Source organism: Bolinopsis microptera, chromosome 2 (genome assembly GCF_026151205.1).
Source record: "Bolinopsis microptera isolate Bmic1 chromosome 2, MBARI_Bmic_1.0, whole genome shotgun sequence".
NCBI lineage: Eukaryota > Metazoa > Ctenophora > Tentaculata > Lobata > Bolinopsidae > Bolinopsis > Bolinopsis microptera.
The window spans coordinates 14,614,113-14,634,417 of NC_087073.1; the positions used below are offsets into that span (position 1 = coordinate 14,614,113).

At 39.1% G+C, this 20,305-nt stretch overlaps 1 protein-coding gene across 1 annotated transcript in view; it reads right to left on the reverse strand.

The window, feature by feature from the left end:
• Positions 1–20,305, reverse strand: part of LOC134826226 (FYVE, RhoGEF and PH domain-containing protein 4-like) — a 434,713-nt gene that overhangs the window by 268,466 nt on the left and 145,942 nt on the right. The gene's annotated exons all lie outside the window — the stretch shown is intronic.

The following is a 20,305-nucleotide window of genomic DNA, read 5'->3' on the forward strand; positions in this document are numbered from 1 at the left end:
CACACGTGTGATAAGCAAAATTATTTAGGTTATACTTATACTTTATAGTCATTACCCTGCAAGTGTACGTAGGTTTTTCTTACTCCTTTCTTACGTACTTGTCATGCCAGCTGTCTACAGCCGCAAGTACCATGCATCTCAGCAAGTTATGATATAGTTGACCAAGTTCTCTGTTTTGACAGTGCTGCTGTTGATGTTTTGATACAAAATTCAAATACCTACTATTTTACCAAAACCCATAATCATGGGTAGAGTGGACCGCTGCCAGTGTCTCTCTTTCCCAAACAAAAGGAAATGATATTAATTTACTACTATTTGATTGACCGTTCTCAAATGCAAAATGATACCGAGAATGAAATCGGTCGCTCGCTTTTCCCCCACAGATGCCTTTGGGTAGTTCTTCTTAATCTATTACAATTGTAAATAAATGGGAAAAGCGAGGGACCGATTTCATTCTCGGTATCATTTTGCATTTGAGAACGGTCAATCAAATAGTAGTAAATTAATATCATTTCCTTTTGTTTGGGAAAGAGAGACACTGGCAGCGGTCCACTCTACCCATGATTATGGGTTTTGGTAAAATATCATCTCTTTTTGATTATAATGTCAGGGTACTTTATAACGTCGAAATATAAACTGATATCTTCATTAATATTAATAAGGAGGAAGTTTCCACGATTTAGAAATTTTTCATTTAAAAACATTTCCTTGTGTTTAGGTAAGCATATCGGTCGATCACTGACTGAATATGCCACTTTATACTCATTCAAGTTGGCATTAAATTCATATATAATGACATTAAAAAGCAGAATTTGTTGGAAATCACGAATGAGCAAAATTCTCACTTTTCGCACGTGCAAACTTTGAGCGGACGTTGCGTGCGCATCCAATATTGAATCGCCGTAAATTTTTGCGTGTAATTGTTTTATATATAGCTTGATAAGCATGCAAAGTTTCAAAGTATTTCAAGAAGAACTGTAATCACAACGGCACTCTAAAGTTGACAGAAAATGACGAAAACAGCAATTTACAGTGATTTTAGTAATTTTCTATCAATTTGGGCGTGTCCCCACGTGTGCAACTTTTCGATTTTTAACTTTAAAACTAGCCTAATGCACAATTTATACCTATAGAAAGCAGAACTGAGCTCCACAACCCAAGGCATGGCCCAACACCAGAGAATACTAAATCGCAAAATTGACGTTTTTATAAAATAATTCTTCAAAAAAGCACAAACTTCAATGACGAATATCTTTATGAAGGAGCAAGCTAGAAAAACTTTCCGGTAGATTTTCAGAATGCTTGAACAATTATCTAAGATAAAAAATTCCTCAGATTTTGAATTCAATTACTTTTTAATGGTGTAAAATCATTTTTAAAAGTTATTACTTTGTCAAAAATCAAGTTTTAAAAACGGTTAACTTGATGACGTCATCAAGGGGTGTTCATGACGTCAAATAATTTGTTTATACAATGTAAACTAAAGTGTAAACAATTATTTTCAAGACCTGTGGTCGGAAATTGCTGTATCTTTTATACTTTTGAATCTATGGACAATTAAAAACAGGCTACATTTGACTGGCAAAGCGTCTATCCCTGAATATATGTATGTATGTATGTATCACGACAATCTATCGTAAAACACGGGTTCTAGAAAACCCATTTCCCGATGATCCTGAGACCTGAAACTTTTTTTGCAGTCGATTTGGTCAACGTCTAGACGCTCTGAAAAATTTCAGATCTCTAACTTGATTTTAACATGGTTATTAAGGCTCCTGAATATGGCGATTTTGGGTTTTTTACCGAATTTCGTATAACAGTGCTGGCGAGTATTTTATGCAAATTTCTTAAAAATCTCAACATAACTATTTTTTATTCCTGTCATCTTTGACATCAAATTAGAATATTTTGAACTAAAATTAAATCTGCTGAACGACTTCCGATGAGTCTTAATGCCTGAAAAACTCCTGCCGGAGGCGGCGGCCTTCGGCCGCCTCCTCCGGCCGGAGTGCACGCTTCGCGTGCACGAAAGAGGCTTGTAACGTGTACCAAAGGGGGTATAATAGTAAAGGGGGTATAATAGTAAAGGGGGTACATAGTATACCCACAATAAATGCACCGGTCGTGCTTGCCAGCACTGTGATACTCTAGTACAGCTACTTATGACTTACTACTAGTAGTAGTGGTAGTACTACCTAAGCAATATTCAATGTCTCAAAAATATAATCAATAATGATACTCGTGTATCACGCTGCTCGGATCACGGTACCAGTCTGCAGATAAGGATCACTTGACCACCACTACAATACCTAACTGTACACACCGTGGGAAGGTCCAGCTCTACTGCCGCGAGAAAGACGTGAAATTAGCATGAAGTACTGTGTTTGCGGTGCTTGTTAGTAATTTCATTACTAGTACTACTGCAGCACTTCTCACTGTAGAAACTAATCAGCAGTACTACTTCTCACTGTAGAAACTAATCAGTCTGTCCGTATCAGTCATCACAACTTGTACATGATCATCGGCTATCATATGATTATTGATCATGCGGCTTTAGTCCATTTCCCTCATCCCTAAAGGGATCCTAGCGATTATATTTACACTTTACATGGCTCGCAGTTGGCGCTATTCATTCAAAATTGAACGGTTATGATTAAAAGGCTGATAGCTCTGGACATACTATTACTAATGGGTTCACGTACTGTAGTGCGACACGTACTCTAGTGCGACATGTACCCTAGTGCGAAACCTCCAAGATCGACCATGTCGCAGTTGAGTACGTTACCTGGATCGTAGTGCGACACGTACCCTAGTGCGACAGAGAATGTTCAAGGCCGACACTGTCGCACTACAGTGCGCTACCTGGACTGTAGTGCGACACGAACTAAAGTGCGACAAAGCACTTTACACATTCACTAGGTCATGTTGCTGCATCTTCCTTCTCCAGCCGTCAGGATAGAGTCAGTGGATAGTCACCAGCTGCGTGAACAAGTTAGTCGAGGTGCTGTAGGTACCATCGATGACAAGATGAGGGGCCTCAGTAGTGTGGTTGGTTTTATCCGATTTTTTTAGATTTTTATGGAGGTTGTACCATTGTAAAACTTACATTGTGACAGTATAGATGGCGAAATATTTTTGAAAATGGTCCTAACACAGCTTTGATCGTAACAATAACATTGGGTGAATAGATTGGGTGAACAAACTATGAAGCAGGCAATTATATGTGCTCATCCATCATTCTGCATATGTAAGCTCAGTAGTTTAATTGCTGATTCATACTCAATGGTGAATCGATAGAATTCATGTGTCGGAGATCTCGTGAGAACACCTTTTAATAATTATAGCCCTCAGGATCGCATTATCCCGATCCGGCCGTAATGTGTATTGAGGTATGCACTAATTGTAGTGGTGAACGGTTGCAGCTCAGGCTATGTTTCAGTATAACTATATATCAGAGATCGCAGTATATTTACATTCTACTCGGATTGCAGATTGAAATATTTTCCTGTTGGAACCATGACACATGCAGGGGAATACCAAAATATTAATTGTAGTTGTACAACTAATATGATCAATAATTAATAACGGCAACGCTAATTTGTCCTTATTGGACTTTATTTTTACGGACATAAGTTAATAGTTGCTGCAAATGCCAAATGCTACAACTACAAGTTAAGCCCTATAAGCGTTCATTTTAATGTCCGTTCATTTTAATTTTAATATCCGTTCGAATATTGGCGGACGTTTTAAATTGTAATTAAATAGACCATTGAGCGGTCGCGTTTATTTTAATGTCCGCTCAAAATTATTCCCGTTCACATTATTTCCGGTTGCAGTACGGGTAAAATAACGTCCGAATAAAGCTATCCGATAAGCTCAGGCAGAGCTTTCGGACTGCGTAAAACTAAACAACTTGAAACGTTGAAGAACGCCGTTAAGACATCTGTTGTTAACTCACCTAAAACACAAACATACAGATCAATGGCGAAGAATTCACAGCCAACTGAGCAAGTCATAAGCTCGGAAACGCTCAAAAGCGTAGTAAAACGTGTTGTCGAGGAAGAGGACCGCAGTCTAGTCGCAACGTCATTGTATTTGGTCTGTTACAAGGGAGCGAGATATATAGAGAACTTATTGACACAGTTAGCGTGATTTTCCAAAACATTGGACAGAAACCGAAGATTGTTGAAGCGTGCAAAATTGCCAAAAAATCTAAGGACAATTTAGTTACAGCATCATTAATAAATGAGCAATTACGTTATTCGTTTAAGTTATTGCAAAATATTTGATTCCAATAAATAAAATCCGCCTTGTGCCGCGTGCGCTAATTTACTAATTCTGTACTCGCCTGCGTACACTGTACTGTACAGTGTACAGCAGGAGCAGGCCTGCAGGCATCATGCTACATGCGATTTTACAAATAATGTTCGACTTCAATTTAGACTTTCAGTTGTTGTAGTTGTACTGTATACTAATTGTGTCGGTTTATATATTTACCAGGCGGCGCTCAAATTGCATGATCAATAACGCTAATTTGTCCTTATTGGACTTTATTTTTACGGACATAAGTTAATAGTTGCAAATGCCAGATGCTACAAGTTAAGCACTAGCGTTCATTTTAATGTCCGTTTATTTTAATATCCGTTCGAATTTTGGCGGACGTTTTAAATTGTTAGTAAATAGAGCATTGAGCGGTCACGTTTATTTTAATGTCCTCTCAAAATTATGGCTACGCCCGTTCACATTATTTCCGGTTGCGGTACGGGTAAAATAACGTCCGAATAAAGCTATCCGATAAACTCAGGCAGAGCTTTCGGACTGTAAAACTGGACAACTTGAAATGTTGAAGAACGCCGTTAAGACATCTGTTGTTGACTCACCTAAAACACAAACATACAGTTCAATGGCGAAGAATTCACAGCCAAAGCTGAGCAAGTCATAAGCTTGGAAACGCTCAAAAGCGTAGTAAAACGTGTTGTTGAGGAAGAGGACCGCAGTCGCAACGTCATTGTATTTGGTCCGTCACAAGGGAGCGAGATATATAGAGAACTTATTGACACAGTTAGCGAGATTTTTCAAAACATTGGACAGAAACCGAAGATTGTTGAAGCGTGCAGAATTGCCACGAAATCTAAGGACAATTCAGTTACAGCATCATTAATAAGTGAGCTTACGTTATTCGTTTAAGTCTGTCTGTCTGTCTGTCTGTCTGTCTGTCTGTCTGTCTGTCTGTCTGTCTGTCTGTCTGTCTGTCTGTCTGTCTGTCTGTCTGTCTGTCTGTCTGTCTGTCTGTCTGTCTGTCTGTCTGTCTGTCTGTCTGTCTGTCTGTCTGTCTGTCTGTCTGTCTGTCTGTCTGTCTGTCTGTCTGTCTGTCTGTCTGTCTGTCTGTCTGTCTGTCTGTCTGTCTGTCTGTCTGTCTGTCTGTCTGTCTGTCTGTCTGTCTGTCTGTCTGTCTGTCTGTCTGTCTGTCTGTCTGTCTGTCTGTCTGTCTGTCTGTCTGTCTGTCTGTCTGTCTGTCTGTCTGTCTGTCTGTCTGTCTGTCTGTCTGTCTGTCTGTCTGTCTGTCTGTCTGTCTGTCTGTCTGTCTGTCTGTCTGTCTGTCTGTCTGTCTGTCTGTCTGTCTGTCTGTCTGTCTGTCTGTCTGTCTGTCTGTCTGTCTGTCTGTCTGTAATTTCCGAGCGGCTTAATTAAGAAAACGGTAAGAGTTACGGCAGTCTCTATATTTACTAGGCGTTTTTAATGCTAAATGTGTTTCACTTTCAGTGTTTCATAGGTAATGAAACATATTAACATAATATTAATATTATGAATTGGGTCATGCCATGTGAATTTTATATGCTAATCTGCATTCATCACGTTTTTTATACTAATAAATTATTCTTATGTAATGAGTAAGCACGAGAATTTACCTATGATACTAATACTAATAATAATAATTAGAACCCATAGATTTATTTTTTCTGGCATTACCATTTAGTGTCAAAATTCGTGCTACCCAGGGTCTGCAGGCCACCTGGCCACCCATGATGGGGTGTCATAATCATGTATTTGTAACTTGCGGTGGATCGAACAAGTAGCTTCAAAACTATTTGGACTGTAATACTAATATGTAATAGCCCCTAGGCTTATTATTATATTAAACAACATAACTCATGATGCTAATTTGCTCAAAAGACACTTTTAACACATTTCTCAAGGTAACTTCATGATAGCTATTAGAGCCTCAGACGTGTTACCGAAGCTCTAATGTTCTACAAAAAAATGTATAATCATGTTTTTGGCTAATACTATGACAAAATTAAAAACTACTCTTTTCGTAATTCATTTATTTGCAAAACTTTGATTATCAGAACAGTATTTCAATAATAATAGTAATACTATTTTCCAAAAGTGCTTATCTATCAAAAGTTTATTAACATCTACTTTCAGTTTATAGATTACACTAATCTTAAGTCTATTAATCGAAATCCTTAAATAATTCCCTGTTAAAGGGCGTATCTTTAACTTTCTTCGACTTTGGAGTCGAGTCTGTATCAGTTCTGTACCGCTTGTGCGTTACTCTACCCGAAAACTCTTTCCGTGCAGCTCCTATCTGGAGGACACTCATCAATTGAGTGTCTTCAGTCCGTCGTCGTTGAACAGCGTGGGACACAAGTGCGACAGTGTGCTCCACAGATTGACTATGGCAAGGAATCCTACAAACCAGAGGGTCTTCCCGTATCTTTTCCAGTTCAGCACTTGACATTACGGAGAGGAGGGGAGGGCACGTTACTCGCTCCCACTCATTGTCGTACGTCTGGAAGAATATCTTCATTGGAACCGGACCGTTCTCTTTCTGAATGAAGGGCAAATTAGTTATTTGATCGGTAAATCGTAATAATAATATAACTGAAACAGGGACAGAGTTCGTGGTATATTTGACAGACTAGGTAGACTCAGCAAATTAGTTAACAAATTCTGCATTCTGCTAGTTCAGTAGAATGAACGCACAGTCTTACTTTTCGTTTGTCAGATTTTGATGCAAAAGCATAATATCGGCAGACTTACTAAGTCTGCCGATCACTTAACATGGTCACTTAACATGGTAAAGTATCGTCAAATGGTTTGGAAATCAAACCATTGCATAATTACAATATCACTATAGTTATACATGCTCTATAAACTCACCTCAACTTTCATTCTGACCATCTCAAAATATGTCGTACATTTGAAGACTATCTTCGGGCACTTGAAATGTCGGATTCGTCTAGGTCGCCGAACGCCAGACTCTCTTTCAACGTGCTTGTCCCACTCCTCTGAACGACGAATATTCTTTACGATCCCTATTCCTTTCTCTCGATGGTCTCTGTTGTGATCGCCTGGATAATAAATATGTATATAAAGTTTTTTACAATAGATGTAAAATATTGTTGGTTGGATATTGTGTTAAAGTCAAGTGATTCTAAGAGCACCTGCACATTTATAATTTATAACCGCAAGAATTCGGACGTAAGCACAGAATACCACTACCAGCTGAATATTCACTGCTCTGATAGTAATAGTATCATATTGTTATTTTATAATAGACAGTTTTTGGGAGTTCCAAATAGTTTTTGGTTATTCTGATCTGCTATTTTAAGTGTGCCTAGCTATATTACCCACTTTCCGTATTCATTTTTTGTTGTTGTTATTCTTACCTAGCATGGCGAGTATCACACTCTCGGGATGAGCCATATAGCCGTTCTGTTGTATTGACTCGAATATGACCTTACGCTCTGCTGGTTCGCAGTGTTCTCTTGTGAACCGTATTTGGTCAAATAGGTGGGCTGGGGCGTCTATTAAGCTGCTCTTCATCTTGATGTTGGCAAACACCTATTGAGATTTAGTCCGATTTAATAGAAATTCTGAGTAACTTTGGTACTTAAGGGAAACATAGGCTGAACATTCTCTGATTTTCATCAATATTGTAAGAGCATTTAAATTTGAATAAACATTAGCAATCAATTCACAAGTGCCAGCACTGTAATCTGATTTTTACCTTGTAATAGACATTTACAATAAAGTTGACCATCCTCTCTAAACACTCCGAAATATGGGAGTTGTAGGTAAGATCCCCCGAAATGTAAAATCGGAGGATTCTGGCCCCAAACGTAATCCACCGAGCAGTGGAGCAGTTTCCTATCGCGTTATACACGAAGTTGTCGTGTAAACCAGTCTCGACAGTGATGCAGTACTTATACATAAGTTTTGCATCATTTGACATCTTACTCAGCGTCTGAAAAAAAACAGATTGTTATTAATTTTAACGTTGCTAGGTAAGAGCTCTATGATTTTGTCGAACATTATCGCAATGATTGATAAACATGGAACTGCAAAACGGTTCAGTAAGTTATCTTCCCAGCAAATTATAAACGTAGTTACTATCTAACAATAAGATTATCCATTATTAACCATATCAATTTTAAATTATATATCACCTCTTGGGGCAGTCGAGGAAAACCTTTGCCAATCTTTTTAAATACTCTAACTGGTTTCAGCCAAAGTTCGTTGGACATAATGAAGGGCCCCATAGGTCCGTCAAAGTCACCAGGTGCTGTAATGATATATAATAATGATATACACGTTATTTTGAGTGTAAGTGTAAGAATTAACGATGATAATATTAATTGTAAAGTGAAATTTATTGGCGTAGTTATCGAGGAAATCCCTGCAATCGTTATAGTAATAAGGAATGTTTAATACTGTGGAAATTCTGAACTGTTATTTTAAAATACTATAACATATCTTCAAATTTAAAATAAATAACACACCCTTGGTACTTCCTCCATAGTGAAAGTACAATTTTCTCAAGGGGAGTTCCACTTGGTGTAAGAGGCACAGGGCTCTTTGGAGTGTTCGATGTAGCAGAACCTCAAACTCTCGAAAAGCACCTCCCTGAAAATTGTTTATTTTAATATGTTTTAACGAACGAAATGGTTGTCTAATAGTATCCAATGCTCAGCTAAAAGATGAAAAGTTCCTTATCTGAAATGAAAAATAAGTTATTTACTTACCAGATAGCCAGAATTAACACTAGTGTTGTCTCCACCTATACACAATGTTTTGTCCGTGCTTATCCCTCGACTTTCAAAGTAGTTACACAATCCCAGAGCAAGGCCTTTACCTGTGGTATGAAGATTAAGTAATCAACAAAGAATCGGCATAAATGTAACATTGTAACTGCAGAACCTATTCCGGAAATCTAATGCAACATTAAAATGGAACGAGACATATATAACGTTAGTCGTTAGACCGTTTATTATGTACCAATGATCAAAATAACATCGCAATGTATAAAAATATATTCATCTAAGTATAATCTTTATCTAGTGCTTACCAGTCGATTGCTCAGGAACAAACATCCCCAAAGGGATCGCACCAGGCTGTTCTACCACAGAGTAGTGGCTCCGTTTCCCCACACTATGTCGTATGTGACCTTTTTCATCTTTTTGGCTCATCCTTATATTCTTATCCTCCTTTCCGTCAAAGAATATTGCTGCAAAATAGCTGTTTTTAATCTAAAGCGTACTAATTCTAATGGTAAAGTTAATGTCGCTGTTTATTTTTAAAATTGGTAATATAAACATGTTCAAAAGTTAAAAAATAACCTGGTGAAAACATTATATTATGTACAAACCTAACGGAGAACGAGTAGACAGAGCTTCAAGCCTCTTTTTCCCATCTCTTCCACGGATGCTTTCGAGTTTTGACCGGGGAACAACATATGGCTGCTGCAGGAGACCACCCTTGTAAAGTTCTTTGCAAAACAATGTTAACGTGCGTGCATTCGACTCCGTGCCGGCAGAATTTCTTTCCAACTCAGCTGCCATACCATCCAGATTGCAGTTCAGATAAGTGGACACCGTGACTCTCGGAGTGCTAGCAGAAGAACTGGAAGAGGCTGGTTGATAATCACGATCCTTTTCATCTCTCGGGTCAATGTTAGTGTGTTGGCTTGCCGAGTCCTCGCTTATATAAGCCTGTCGTTGACATCATAAGTATATTTTGTATTATTATCCGTGATCGGTGATTCAATTAATGGCCGGGCATTTATCTACTATTTAGTGAAAATAAAAGTTGTGTTATGTGATCTCAAATTGTTCATTGCAAACAATCAATTACAGTGTCGGCTCAGAGATTAAAATTAATAATTTGACAGTCAATGGTATTAATATTATTTTAGTTTATAAAATTTTAAAATAAATAGGTTATGTTAAACAAATAATTCTGTATTCGTATTGAAACGTGCTTACTTGCAATGATGTTGATGTAGTAACGTCACTGAGAGCAGGAGTGATGAGATTAACTTGCACAGGGGCTTCAACTTCAAGTTTCTTTTTGGGTAGGACATCAAAAGGTTCATTTAGACTGTCGGTGAACTTGTCCATCGTAGACTTTGCCGTATTAACTGAGAGACCTCGAAGTTTTGTATTGATGATTTTGATTTTCCTGTAATAGTTTCAAATTACAAACAGCGTAACCAATGTGACAAGAAATATAAAGCATAAACACAAAATATTAAGTAGTATATATTATATATAGAACAAATTATGAATATCAGTCACGATTGGCAATTATCCACATCGCCCGCATCGGACATGATCGCTAAATGCAAACTGGATAAACAGAAACTGAATAGATATCAACAAATCGGAAAAATCACTCAGATATGAAGTTTATGATCGGATAGTATGTATGTATATTGACAACAAATATGAAGCATAAAAATATGCAACTTACCCAGCAATAGTAGGTGAAATTCTACGAACTTCGGACTTTTCTGTGACATCGTACAAAGAAAGCAGGTCAACAGCAACAGGACGGTAGAAATCAACAATCGAAAGTTTTTTCTTTCTACCAGTGTTGGCTTCTTCGACGAGAAAGAGTAAATGTGATAAAACATGACGTAGCAGAGTTGGACGGCAAGAGGGATTTAAACGATCTGGTTTAACAAAATCTTCAAGTTTCATGGTGGGCTCAAAAGTTTATAAAACTGGTGTTATTGATGCAGATGGCGTTGTTTTATTTATAGTTATATGATTATTGAATATTGAGGCTAATTGTGGGAATTGAGAAGCATAGATATTGGGCACATCAAACGATTTTTTTGCAGGGCATTTGAACTTCGGTAACAGTAATTTAGAAGTTACCTTGAACAATGTGTTAAAAGTGTCTATTGAGTAAATTAACATCATGAGTTATGTCGTTTAATAAGCTTAAGGGCTATTAAAGTCCAAATTGTTTCGAAGCTAATTGTTCGATCAACCGCAAGTTACATGATTATACCACCCCGTCATGGGTGGGTAGCACTAGCACCAATTTGACACTAAATGGTAATTTCAGAAAAAATTAATCCATGAGTTCTAATTATTCTTAATAGTAGGTAAATTCTCGTGCTTACTCATTACATAATAATAATTTATTAGTATAAAAACCGTGATGAATGCAGATTAGCATATAAAATTCACATGGCATGACCCAATTCATAATATTAATATTATGTTAATATGTTTCATTACCTGGGGACCTCAGCTTTTGTGTTTATAAACAGAATGACAAGTTGAACGCCGCCTAGTAAATATATAGACCACCGTAACTCTTACCGTTTTCTTGATTAAGCCGCTTGGAAATTACAGACAGACAGACAGACAGACAGACAGACAGACAGACAGACAGACAGACAGACAGACAGACAGACAGACAGACAGACAGACAGACAGACAGACAGACAGACAGACAGACAGACAGACAGACAGACAGACAGACAGACAGACAGACAGACAGACAGACAGACAGACAGACAGACAGACAGACAGACAGACAGACAGACAGACAGACAGACAGACAGACAGACAGACAGACAGACAGACAGACAGACAGACAGACAGACAGACAGACAGACAGACAGACAGACAGACAGACAGACAGACAGACAGACAGACAGACAGACAGACAGACAGACAGACAGACAGACAGACAGACAGACAGACAGACAGACAGACAGACAGACAGACAGACAGACAGACAGACAGACAGACAGACAGACAGACAGACAGACAGACAGACAGACAGACAGACAGACAGACAGACAGACAGACAGACAGACAGACAGACAGACAGACAGACAGACAGACAGACAGACAGACAGACAGACAGACAGACAGACAGACAGACAGACAGACAGACAGACAGACAGACAGACAGACAGACAGACAGACAGACAGACAGACAGACAGACTTAAACGAATAACGTAAGCTCACTTATTAATGATGCTGTAACTGAATTGTCCTTAGATTTCGTGACAATTCTGCACGCTTCAACAATCTTCGGTTTCTGTCCAATGTTTTGAAAAATCTCGCTAACTGTGTCAATAAGTTCTCTATATATCTCGCTCCCTTGTGACGGACCAAATACAATGACGTTGCGACTGCGGTCCTCTTCCTCAACAACACGTTTTACTACGCTTTTGAGCGTTTCCAAGCTTATGACTTGCTCAGCTTTGGCTGTGAATTCTTCGCCATTGAACTGTATGTTTGTGTTTTAAGTGAGTCAACAACAGATGTCTTAACGGCGTTCTTCAACATTTCAAGTTGTCCAGTTTTACAGTCCGAAAGCTCTGCCTGAGTTTATCGGATAGCTTTATTCGGACGTTATTTTACCCGTACCGCAACCGGAAATAATGTGAACGGGCGTAGCCATAATTTTGAGAGGACATTAAAATAAACGTGACCGCTCAATGCTCTATTTACTAACAATTTAAAACGTCCGCCAAAATTCGAACGGATATTAAAATAAACGGACATTAAAATGAACGCTAGTGCTTAACTTGTAGCATCTGGCATTTGCAACTATTAACTTATGTCCGTAAAGATAAAGTCCAATAAGGACAAATTAGCGTTATTGATCATGCAATTTGAGCGCCGCCTGGTAAATATATAAACCGACACAATTAGTATACAGTACAACTACAACAACTGAAAGTCTAAATTGAAGTCGAACATTATTTGTAAAATCGCATGTAGCATGATGCCTGCAGGCCTGCTCCTGCTGTACACTGTACAGTACAGTGTACGCAGGCGAGTACAGAATTAGTAAATTAGCGCACGCGGCACAAGGCGGATTTTATTTATTGGAATCAAATATTTTGCAATAACTTAAACGAATAACGTAATTGCTCATTTATTAATGATGCTGTAACTAAATTGTCCTTAGATTTTCTGGCAATTTTGCACGCTTCAACAATCTTCGGTTTCTGTCCAATGTTTTGGAAAATCACGCTAACTGTGTCAATAAGTTCTCTATATATCTCGCTCCCTTGTAACAGACCAAATACAATGACGTTGCGACTAGACTGCGGTCCTCTTCCTCGACAACACGTTTTACTACGCTTTTGAGCGTTTCCGAGCTTATGACTTGCTCAGTTGGCTGTGAATTCTTCGCCATTGATCTGTATGTTTGTGTTTTAGGTGAGTTAACAACAGATGTCTTAACGGCGTTCTTCAACGTTTCAAGTTGTTTAGTTTTACGCAGTCCGAAAGCTCTGCCTGAGCTTATCGGATAGCTTTATTCGGACGTTATTTTACCCGTACTGCAACCGGAAATAATGTGAACGGGAATAATTTTGAGCGGACATTAAAATAAACGCGACCGCTCAATGGTCTATTTAATTACAATTTAAAACGTCCGCCAATATTCGAACGGATATTAAAATTAAAATGAACGGACATTAAAATGAACGCTTATAGGGCTTAACTTGTAGTTGTAGCATTTGGCATTTGCAGCAACTATTAACTTATGTCCGTAAAAATAAAGTCCAATAAGGACAAATTAGCGTTGCCGTTATTAATTATTGATCATATTAGTTGTACAACTACAATTAATATTTTGGTATTCCCATGCATGTGTCATGGTTCCAACAGGAAAATATTTCAATCTGCAATCCGAGTAGAATTTAATGTGTAAATATACTGCGATCTCTGATATATAATATAGTTATACTGAAACATAGCCTGAGCTGCAACCGTTCACCACTACAATTAGTGCATACCTCAATACACATTACGGCCGGATCGGGATAATGCGATCCTGAGGGCTATAATTATTAAAAGGTGTTCTCACGAGATCTCCGACACATGAATTCTATCGATTCACCATTGAGTATGAATCAGCAATTAAACTACTGAGCTTACATATGCAGAATGATGGATGAGCACATATAATTGCCTGCTTCATAGTTTGTTCACCCAATCTATTCACCCAATGTTATTGTTACGATCAAAGCTGTGTTAGGACCATTTTCAAAAATATTTCGCCATCTATACTGTCACAATGTAAGTTTTACAATGGTACAACCTCCATAAAAATCTAAAAAAATCGGATAAAACCAACCACACTAGGGCCTCAGCTAAACAATCCATATTTTGCCGAACAGGAAAGATCTTCTTCTCTCTGCTGAAAAGGTAGAATCCCAAAGAAGGAAGGTTTCGCCACCGTTCGTTCGGATGTAGTCAGGAGTAAGGAGCTGTGCGTGCCATCTTAGCGAGGGATTCCTGCTGACAGTTGAGTTTTGACATGGCTTCGAAGGAGAGGGGTCCAACAGCGTCAGCAATTAGGTGTTTCGTAGGGAGGTCAGTATCGGAGGCTTTCCGTTTCATGTTCTGCTTTGCTGTGTAGACAGAGTTTGCTGCAGGAGTAGGAGGGTGGGAATGGGTCTTCGTACTGGTCACAGTAGTGTCGTTCGACATCAAACTGAGAAGTCCGGAGCAGATCTTCTCAGTGCATCGCCAGTAGGTCATGTCGTCGCGCTTCTAGGAATGAAGACATGTTGATGTTGTTCGATGCTTTGGTAGAATCATCGTGACCTTATATATGGCCCAAGCATATGAACTTGTTATCCCAATCGGAGATATACCTTCATACGATGCGTGATAGGAATGAGGATCATATGCTGCTTACGAGTTACCCGGTGGATCACACACTGCATACGTGGCTTGAACTGACCCGAAGGGTTGTGATCAGTGGATCACTTCGAAACACGTGATGTGAACCGACGAATCGTATTCTCAAGATCACTTCGAAATAAGTGACGTGAACCGACCCGAGGGGCCTCAGCTAAACAATCCATATTTTGCCGAACAGGAAAGATCTTCTTCTCTCTGCTGAAAAGGTAGAATCCCAAAGAAGGAAGGTTTCGCCACCGTTCGTTCGGATGTAGTCAGGAGTAAGGAGCTGTGCGTGCCATCTTAGCGAGGGATTCCTGCTGACAGTTGAGTTTTGACATGGCTTCGAAGGAGAGGGGTCCAACAGCGTCAGCAATTAGGTGTTTCGTAGGGAGGTCAGTATCGGAGGCTTTCCGTTTCATGTTCTGCTTTGCTGTGTAGACAGAGTTTGCTGCAGGAGTAGGAGGGTGGGAATGGGTCTTCGTACTGGCCACAGTAGTGTCGTTCGACATCAAACTGAGAAGTCCGGAGCAGATCTTCTCAGTGCATCGCCAGTAGGTCATGTCGTCGCGCTTCTAGGAATGAAGACATGTTGATGTTGTTCGATGCTTTGGTAGAATCATCGTGACCTTATATATGGCCCAAGCATATGAACTTGTTATCCCAATCGGAGATATACCTTCATACGATGCGTGATAGGAATGAGGATCATATGCTGCTTACGAGTTACCCGGTGGATCACACACTGCATACGTGGCTTGAACTGACCCGAAGGGTTGTGATCAGTGGATCACTTCGAAACACGTGATGTGAACCGACGAATCGTATTCTCAAGATCACTTCGAAATAAGTGACGTGAACCGACCCGACGAATCACTTAATGGTCCATAAGAAGGATAGGATGTGACCTGAACTTGAAAATAAGTCAGGATATTTTGTCGCACTAGAGTACGCTACCTGGATCGTAGTGCGACACGTACTGTAGTGCGACAGAGGGTGTTTTTGTCGGACTTCGCACTAGAGTACGTGTCGCACTAGAGTACGTGTCGCATTACAGTACGATTACCTACTAATGTAAATTTGCAAAAAGGCGACCTCACTGGGCGGTGCTCAGACTGTCATTCCGCCATATCTTCATTGTGTTTATGAACAATAAGCCTGAGCTGGGGTCCCCATGCCAGGTAAAAGGTGGCTACGCTGCTCGGTGGCATCAGTACTTGGTCCATGTCACGAAGTTGTTCAAATCACCGAAAAGTGGCGGCAATAGTCAATATAGAATAACACCCCAGTTCCATGGCCGGATATTATGCCAAATTATTAGACGGAGGTCCATTTCCCGTAGATCATCTCCGGAGATGATTCTCCGGCTCCGTCTACTGTATTACTATTAGACGGAGATGAAGCTCTCCGGGAATTTCTCGGAGATTAATTCATACAGAATCATACAGAATCAACAAAATTACCGTAAATGGTCTCCGGTCGTGGAACTGCAAACCGGAGAAATATCCGGAGAAATATCAGTAGACGATCTCCGTCTAATAGTAATAATTTGGCATAATATCCGGCCATGGAACTGGGGTGTTGAATCCATTAAAATATGTTTGAACTTTCATGGTAGGAATTTTTATTTTGGTATGTTATTGCCAGTTATCTCTTATTGCTAGTTATATATTATCATCGTCAAACCAATCTTTGCACCCCACTTGCACTTGATGAACAGTTTTGCATAAACAAGAAAATAATTTGAATTGCTAAAAATTCAAAAATGATTTTACTCCGTTCTTTATTTACCGATACGTTTTTTGTTTGATTTCGAATGGTTTCTACCATAGCTGAGTTGATTATGATTCTAAAGGTTATACAGCTTGCATATCATTATCCACAAGTATACAAGCCTTCAAAGAATCGTGCTTATCAACATTCACAATTTTAAATCGTCATTGGAATGTTTCAATTTATTGACTTAATAATAATATTACGACAAGGAATTTTGCATTTTTACACAATCAATAAAAAATACATTACATTCATGATATTCATATATCTGCTGTTTTCTGACAAAAGTGCTTCAGTTCAAAATTATACGAGGTTTCTAAATCTAAGCTTTTGTCAGAAAACTGCAAATATTATATTTGGTACACAAGGCTAATACATAGTACATATACCTTATCAGAGTTACTTTGCAACACACTTTTGATTTAACAGGATTATCCGTTTGGTGGTATTATAATAAGTATAAGTATAAATGTAAAAATTGAGTACGAAATTATTCATACAAAGTTAGAAGTGTACGGTTTACAAAACCCAGTTACGTTGAATTTGAATTTGGTTGTGCCTAGCTCAGTCAAACCATCCAAAATCCTAACAGTCATTCAAAATTCTAAGTCTATTCCTACCAGTTGTAGTCAAATTTCATGACTCGAATATCTTTGCACTTTGATTTGTTCATTCACAACTGCGGAAACATTAGAGTTCCATGGACTGTTAAAGTCTTTCCAGTTTTACATCTGGCGTTCTTTAATTCACCTTTTCTTTACACCTTTCTGACTTTGGAAAGTCCCTTTTGACCCTTGTCCTCGATTCCTTTTCTAAACCTTGAAATTTTGGTGTAGAAGATGAAGAAGTCCGCCATTGCGCTCAAAGGCCCGCTTAAAATGTAAATGAAGTTAGAAACGTAGGAGTGCAGAGAACCATCAATCCTGGAACCGATGGAGCGGTCAACGATTCCATCAGAAGAGTCCAAGAAGAAAGCGAAGAGTAGAGGAGTGTTCAAGAGGAGATAAACACCGGAAACGCTAACGATGGTAATGGTAGAGCGGCGGTTCCCTGCCGGCGTAAAAGCGAAAGCAAAACTCGACGTGGTCAACTCGTCCCCATTTTCATCATAAGCCTTTGAAGGAATGTGTCGGGTTTGGTAGAGAAAGTAAAGGTTAAGTCCAAAGCTAATCGCGATTGGGATAAGAAGTGCCAGGGGAACGATGGTCAGAAGAGCGTTAACAAAGTTGTAAGGGTGTATCCTAGAGTGTTCGGCGGAATCATCAGTGCTGTTCTCAGGAACTGTGTACCAACCACACGTCACGTGACTGGAACTGTACTCCGCTGTCAGGTCCCAGAAGATGGCAGGAGAGAGGTTTAGGACGAGAAGTCCTACGGAGCTGACGATAATCATGACAGTCATAGCGTTGGCATTCTTTACTCTGTTTGGGTTGAACTGGTGGAGGTTCCTCACGATGCCCATCACGGCAACTAAAAAGATGGAGAAGTGAGCCATGGAGCTGAAGGTCACACTCCAAAACGTACACATGACCACCCCCGCAAACAACATCCTCTGTCGCCCACAGAAATAGGAGAGGAACATGGGTAGAACCAAGAGTGACTTCAGGACATCAGCGAATGCTATAAACCTGTAAACGATGAGCAAGACAGTGTTTCCACTCTCCCTCAAGAAATAAACCAGAGCCGCAGTGTTTCCTAGCCCTCCAATCAAGAAACAGGCTAGTAGGAGGAGACCTATAAAGATATCTCCTTCAATCGCTCCGGGAGATTGGAAATCGCCAAGAATTTGACTCCCGTTTGAAGCATAACTCCCGTCCGAATCGTTTGAAGTCATGACATTAACATTAAAGAGTTGTAGATCCTTAAAGTCTTGGTTCTTTGCTAACACGTCAACGGGGATCAAAATAAGACTCGATTAGTACTTATATTATAAATAAGTCAGTCAGCAGCGCAAACTGACGAAAGTGGAGGAAAGTCAAATCACTGAGCTACCAGAAAAATATCCCAAATATTTGAACATGCTTATCCAAGCGACTGATCATACCCTGAAGAGACCAATGCAATTAAATGATGCAACGAAAGGCTGTGCTGTTCATTGTCAATTGTGCAATTTATGCTTGGATAATCATTTAATGACATTACCATGTGTTGGTCTGCTTATAAATGTGTTGTTTCCACAGCTCGTGATTGGCTCTGTTATCCCATAAGTTATCACCAGTCATTTGTCAGTTGAACACGAGGACAAACGCGTCTCTCATGTAAAGACCGTGATACTTCCTGCCTGTTCATTATTTTAGCTGCGTTACTACCATCACTGAGGTACAGTCACTATGATAATTACAGTCACTATGACATTGACTAATCACTCTTTCCTGTTTGTTATAATCAGTAATCACGCGACTTATTTAATTAATGTTTACGTTTAACAGATTATTAGTTAAGCAATAATGTGATAAATGGTTGGTAAGTAACGCTTACCTAAGCGAAGACAAATGCCAAAACGTACGTTCTAGTTACAACTAATTTTGAGTTATTTGGGTAGCTGAGAGAAAATTGGAGGAGAAGATTTTAAATCATTTCCGGTTTTTTTTAGTCACGACCGGTATATAAATATGAACGGTTATTATTAGATATCAACTGCTGCATTTTCCATCACGTGATTTCCACAGAATCAGGGTTCGCTGCATATCGTGAATAAAACAATATATAAAACTTAACACTTATAATTTATACTGATAAGTTGTATGTTCATTGTTCGCATTCCTCGACGCTCTGAAAACCCGGTTGCAGTATAATACACACCATAAATACAATTATCTACCAAGAATTAGTCTTGACAATTAGCATAAATTATACATATAATGATCCTAATTCCCGTCACGAACCGTTATATTCGGTGTTTGGGAAGATTCGGTATTCTTCCCCGTTCCTACTAGTTAACTACTACTGGACAATATGGTACTGAAATACATTGTACATTGTACATTGTACATTGTACATGCTGAAACCTAGTACTTGCTGCGATTGTCTTTTATTACTCACGTATTTCTTGCCCCAATGATTGTTGATGACGATATAGTAAATTTCACGTAGATTTTCGCTGATCAATGATCAAAGCCCATTGTCTGTCTGCAAAAGTCGCAAAAAATGCATGTGATTCTCTGCATGGCTTCTGTGGAAACTGATCGTACTGAAAGTGTGTTTCTGTGGGAGTGGTTGTTACAAGACTACAAGACTACAATAATAAAACTGTGTACCTGGTCAGGTCTGATGCAACACTCCCACGAGAATATTGTGTGATGAGCATTCACCTTGTACCATGTAATGACCTAGAAAGCTAAAGGATTTTAATTCATTATTGCGTAGTTGGAAAGATGGATGATACTGTAACATGACCGATGTGAATTGGCGTGCACCTTACTCGCACCAGGTGACCATTTTCATCAAATAACGCTGTATGTTATCAATTTCAGGGGAACTGCAAGAGAAATCCACTCCAGTCTTCCTCCTCAAATCAAGAAATTAGATGTTACACAGTCATAAGCGCTTCTTTCCTTCGACAAGCATGCAT